The sequence below is a fragment of the Oncorhynchus clarkii genome, chromosome 29 (assembly GCF_045791955.1).
Source record: "Oncorhynchus clarkii lewisi isolate Uvic-CL-2024 chromosome 29, UVic_Ocla_1.0, whole genome shotgun sequence".
In the NCBI taxonomy this organism is placed as follows: Eukaryota; Metazoa; Chordata; class Actinopteri; order Salmoniformes; family Salmonidae; genus Oncorhynchus; species Oncorhynchus clarkii.
The window spans coordinates 38,665,704-38,672,479 of NC_092175.1; positions in this window are offsets into that span (position 1 = coordinate 38,665,704).

Consider the following 6,776-nt stretch of genomic DNA (forward strand, 5'->3'; position numbering starts at 1 on the left):
GCTGTAGATAAATCAACTCTCCAGTAGGAGGTGCTGTAGATAAATCAACTCTCCAGTAGGAGGTGCTGTAGATAAATCAACTCTCCAGTAGGAGGTGCTGTAGATAAATCAACTCTCCAGTAGGAGGTGCTGTAGATAGATCAACTCTCCAGTAGGAGGTGCTGTAGAGCACTGTATAGTGAAAAGAGAGCACTGTATAGTGAAAAGAGAGCACTGTATGGGTGAAAAGAGAGCACTGTATGGGTGAAAAGAGAGCACTTTATAGTGAAAAGAGAGCACTGTATAGTGAAAAGAGAGCACTGTATAGTGAAAAGAGAGCACTGTATAGTGAAAAGAGAGCACTGTATAGTGAAAAGAAAGCCAATAGGGACACAGCCATGGAGTTTAGCCCAACAGCTGTCCAGCGGTTTTATTGACGTTGTTGAACAGCGGCTGAAATGCCGCGAGGGAATCCTACCGAGCCGTTTAAACCAGCAGATCTGAGCCACTCGATAAACAACAAGCACGATACATCTATAATTAATACAGGATTGTTGTTGGTCAGTTGTGTAGTGTGGCATGAGCAGCACCTCGCCACAGTGCTAACCCACTGGGAAAACAACTGGTTTAAATGAACCACAACACTGACTCAGTCAGACAGAAGATTGCGTTATTATGACTTCATAGAGATGTCTGTAATTAACCCCAGTCAGTGTTCAACCTATTGATGGTGTCTGTCCATGTAGCGTCACGTGTCAGACTTCTATAGGTTCCTCTGTATTTCCTATGATATGACCTCTGGCTACGTAAGAGTAGTGATTATAAAAACATGAGGGTATGTAAACATATTTGTGTGTGTTTGTCGGGGTGGGTGGGGTTGTCATCAGTGCCGTGATCTGTTACAGTAATCATTCCAACTTTCCTAGCTCTAGCAGGGATGTGTGTGTGTGTGTGTGTGTGTGTGTGTGTGTGTGTGTCAATCCTGCACTCTGTGTCCTAGTGACTTTGGCGCCTCACTTCCTGTTTTGGTTCCCATAAGTATAATTTGATTGGCTCAGTGCCAGGACACACACACACACACACACACACGAGATAAGGATACCAATCTCATACACAAACACACAAGCATAGTGAGACTTTTCTCTGGCCCTATTTAGTGGGATTTTCCTGTTTCTCATCCACTGCCTCACTTGGCTCCCTACGACCAGTGATCACCATCAACACATTGTGTTCATAGAGACAGGACATTCAAACCAGGAAAACAAAATAAGATCAAGATGGATTAGACTGTGATGTCATTAAACAGGGAATCTTCAAGATTCTCTAGGAAGTAGTTCAGAGGGAGGGCCAAAAGGAATGGAATGTTCGAACTCTTATGACAGAATCAGGGAGCAGAAGGCAGGTTGTCTTTATGTCATTTCCTCCTCTGGATCTCACTGATCCCTAACTCAGTTACAGACAGAAACAGATCAGCTGACCACACACACACACACACACCTGTCTGTCCTGTCTCTGTCCTGGCTGTTTCCTGTCTAGGGCTGTGGCGGTCACGAAATTTAGTCAGCCGGTGATTGTCACGCAAATAACTGCCAGTCTCACGGTAATTGACCGTTAATTAACACAAACACGTTTAGCGTCTCCTGGCTTCCACACGCAGCCTACAATCAATGAACGCAGACCTTTGGAACATCTACATTTTAAAAAAGTCCATGTAATATAGCGGCTATTCTGTGTTGCGTGGGTAACAAAGAAACGAGTACTTCTATATGCTTCATTTACAGTTATTTATGTAACTTTAGTTGTGATAAACATTGGGTTATATGTTTAGATTTTTTCAATACATTCTAAGGCTGCATGATGCGACTCTAATGATGATTTGGAAAAAGTCGCTTGAAAGGCATGAGCACTGCTTAGTTTTTTTGGGGGCGCAGGCTGCAAACACTTCAATAGTCTCTCACTCACAATTTGACAAGTACTTGGTAATGCTTCAAATTTCACAGTGGCATCCCCTTTGTGTCTGTAATGCATCCTAAAAAAATGCATGCCTTTTACATCACGGAGTCCTGCGTTGTGCCCTTCTCCCAGAGTACTGCACAATCCAAAGTGCCTCTCACTCACATGGCTCTGCATCACGTGATCAGGTCTTTCTCACAGGCTACAAGTGAAGACAGACACATCGGGGACGCAACTGCGTGCGTCCTTATCCAATTCCGAGGTGCATTTTGAAGATATTTGAAGAACTGTCCACATTTACTTTGTCAGCCAACAAGATGAGTAGGCCTAACGATCAGCAAAAGCACTAGCTTATGTCAATCTACTTTTCCCATAGTACAAAAGTCAACCTATTCTATTCTGTGCAAGAAATAAATATTCCAAACATAGTCTGGGACAGTTGCGGGATGCAATAGATCCCAAATTAACACAACTACTAGCATTAAAAAAAAACTTTGGGAATTTTGGATGAAAAGCGTGCCCAAATTAAACTGCTTGCTACTCAGCCATAAAAGATAGAATATGCATTGGTAGATTTGGATAGAAAACACTCTGAAACTTCTAAAACTGTTTGAATGATGTCTGTGAGTATAACAGAACTCATATGCAGGAAAAAACCTGAGAAAGAAATCCAACCAGGAAGTGGGAAATCATTATCGACATTATCGAACAAAACAAACATTTATTGTGGAACTGGGATTCCTGGGAGTGCATTCTGATGAAGATCATCAAAGGTAAGTGAATATTTATAATGCTATTTCTGACTTCTGTTGACTCCAACATGGCGGATATCAATTTGGCTTGATTTGTCGTCTGAGCGCCGTACTCAGATTATTGCATGGTTGACTTTTTCCGTAAAGTTTTTTTGAAATCTGACACAGCGGTTGCATTAAGGAGAAGTGTATCTATATTTCCATGTCTAACAATTGTATTTTCATTGACATTTATAATGAGTATTTCTGTAAAATGATGTGGCTCTCTGCAATATCACCGGATGTTTTTGGAACTACTAAACATAACGCGCCAATGTAAACTCAGATTTTTTGATATAAATATGAACTTTACCGAGCAAAACAAAACATGTTTTGTGTAACATGAAGTTCTATGAGTGTCATCTGATGAAGATCATCAAAGGTTAGTGATTCATTTTATCTATATTTCTGCTTTTTGTGACTCCTCTCTTTGGCTGGAAAAATGGCTGTGTTTTCCTGTGACTTGGCTCTGACCTAACATAATCGTTTGGTGTGCTTTTGTCGTAAAGCCTTTTTGAAATCAGACACTGTGGCTGGATTTACAACAAGTGTATCTTTAAAATTTTGTAAAATACATGTATGTTTGAGGAATTTTTATTATGGGATTTCTGTTGTTTTGAATTTGGCGCCCTGCAGTTTCACTGGCTATTGGCGAGGTGGGACCCTACCGTCCCACGTACCCTAGAGAGGTTAATGTGGCTGACGCAACAGATCAGAATGTTTAGCTTAAAATGTTGACAAACTATTAAGCTATTTCTTCATATTATAAAACACAGGAAAGGACACATGCCATAAGCGCAAATGTTCCTTTAGTAGGAAACCACCATTATCAAAAGTGACCGCAAATGCTATTATGCATGTAATGTTTTAATTATAAAAAGGTGCATTTTTATGGTGAAAATTCTTCTCCAAACTTGAAACTCAAGCCAGTTAGGCTCTGAACCCACGGATTAATGCCCATAATTTAAAAAAGTTATTTGGCCACTTTAGTGGCACTCTAATGTACTTGTCCTCTTGCTCAGTTGTGCACCGGGGCCTCCCACTCCTCTTTCTATTCTGGTTAGAGACAGTTTGTGCGGTAATGTGAAGGGAGTAGTACACAGCGTTGTACGAGATCTTCAGTTTCTTTGTAATTTCTCGCATGGAATAGCCTTCATTTACAAGAATACACTGATGAGTTTCTGAAGAAAGTTATTTGTTTCTGGCCATTTTGAGCCTGTAATTGAACCCACAAATGCTGATGCTCCAGATACTCAACTAGTCTAAAGAAGGACAGTTTTATTGCTTCTTTAATCAGAACAACAGTTTTCAAATATGCTAAAATAATGGCAAAAAAGGGTTTTCTAATGATCAATTAGCCTTTTAAAATGATAAACTTGGATTAGCTAACACAACGTGCCATTGGAACACAGGAGTGATGGTTACTGATGATGGGCCTCTACGCCTATGTAGATATTCCATTAAAATCAGCTGTTTCCAGCTACAATAGTCATTTACAACATTAACAATGTTTCTGATAAATTTGATGTTATTTTAATTTACAATTTTTTTTGCTTTTCTTTCAAAAACAAGGACATTTCTAAGTGACCCCAAACTTTTGAACAGTAGTATTTGTGTGAAATTTGTTTTGATTTAGAATGGACCATTATCATGCAACCGTCTCAAAACAGGGTCCAGCAGGGGAAAGAAATACATGTCATCTATGCATTTAAATAGCGAATTAAGGACGCTTTTCCCATGGTTCATTTTAATGCCAGACAGGTAGGCTATACTCCTGTTGTAAAGAGAAACAATGTGTTTAATATTATGAGAAATAAATATAGTAGGCTTAGCCTATAGAAAGCTGATGGGATCCTCCTCTTTTTAAGAGGCCATCACTCTGTTTTCTTGCGCAATTGCATAGCCTATAGCAATGTTGCGCAACATGAGCTCTAATGAAGTGTTTGATTAGATTTGCATTGACGTCAGAGTGATTAGAGGGACAATAAAGTGCTGAGTACCAGGCAGTTAGCAAGTTCAGTAGGCTACTAATGACCATCAGCAGCATCAGAGCTTGGAGAAGCCTAATTAACATGGCTAAACGGTCACGTGGAACCGCCGGTGTGGCGGTAATAGTCACCGCAGCAACCCTAGTCCTGTCTCTGTCCTATCTCTGTCCTGGCTGTGTCCAGTCTCTGTCCATTGGCTGGGTGACAGGGGCTCGTCTCTCTGTCCGGGTGACATGGGCTCGTCTCTCTGTCCTCTGGCTGGGTGACAGGGGCTCGTCTCTCTGTCCTCTGGCTGGGTAAAAAGGGTCTCATCTTTCTGACGTAGGATACACAGCGTAGCTAAGTGAGCTAAAGGTTATTGTAGTCTGTGCACACTGGGTACAGTAATGAGATGGGTCATGATGTTACACTAAACACTGACAGTCAAGTTGACAGAAGTATTGCTCAGTGGTCAACACACAGATGTGTTAAATTACACATTTCCCTTTCCTTCCTCCCTCCCTCGCTCCCGCCCTCCCTCGCTTCCTCCCTCCCTCGCTCCCTCCCTCCCTCGCTCCCTCCCTCCCTCGCTCCCTCCATCTCCTTCCTGCATCCCATCACATCACAACAGAATATCTGTCAACACTTTAATATTCTCGTTTTGATCAATGACAAATGACATGTGAAAACACCAAACAGTGAGGTAGCCTAGCTCCTCTAATTCACAACTCTGTACCTGTGCTGTACTAGACTTGGTCTTAGGCCTACTTGAAAAACCCATAGGACTCTGTCCTAAATGGCTGTATTCCCTATACAGTGCACTACTTGTTGTCCCTATGGGATGGGAGCCGGTCATATGTAAAGCAGTACATAGGCGATAGGGTTCCATTTTGGACTCAGACATACAGCCATACTACAGCTCTGTTACTTCTCCAGTGTTTCCAAAACTTCAGACAATAAAAACACAATGACAAGATTCCATTTTCCTTTTCACTTAAAACATTCAGGAATGTGAATCGTAACATTCGTACAATTCATATAAATTAAAATGACATTACTAAAGCAAAGGAATGAGATGAAGTTAAAAAAACAAAAAAAAACAAAAAACAGTACCGCCCCAGACGTAGAGCCTCTTAAGTTGAAGAAGGGTTAGTTAGTGTCTCCAGATGAAATATGACACACACACACACACACATTTTCGCCTACACACTACTACACTGACTCTTTCTGTGGAACTGGGTTATAAGCACACATAACATCCAACAGTTTAGTGATCAATAATAAAATCTGTGTGGTTAGTGTTCATCAGTGATGACTAACTAGTATACTTGTTACAGTAGCTACACTAACTAACTAGTATACTAGTTACAGTAGCTATACTAACTACACTGAACAAAAATATAAACACAACATGTAAAGTGTTGGTCCCATGTTTCATGAGCTGAAATAAAAAGATCCCTAAGATTTTCCATACGCACGAAAAGCTTATTCTCTCTCTTTGTTTTCATCCCTGTTAGTGAGCATTTCTGCTTTGCCAAGATAATCCATCCACCTGACAGGTGTGGCATATCAAGAAGCTGATTTAACAGCACGATCATTACACAGGTGCACCTTGTGCTGGGAACAATAAAAGGCCACTCTAAAATGTGCAGTTTTGTAACAACACAATGCCACAGATTTTGAGGGAGCGTGCAATTGGCACGCTTACTGCAGGAATGTCCACCAGAGCTGTCGCTAGATATTTTAAGGTTCATTTCTCTACTATAAGCCGCCTCCAACGTCATTTTAGAGATTTGGCAGTACATCCAAGCGGTCCCACAACCACAGACCACATGTATGGCGTTGTGTGGGCGAGCGGTTTGCTGATGTCAACGATGTGAACAGAGTGCCCCATGGGTATGATGAGATCCTGAGGCTCATTGTTGTGCCATTCATCCACCGCCATCACCTCATGTTTCAGCATGATCTGTATACAATTTCTGGAGGCTGAAAATGTCCCAGTTCTTCCGTAGCCTGCATACTCACCAGACATCTCACCCATTGAGCATGTTTGGGATGCTCTGGATTGACATGTACGACAGCGTGT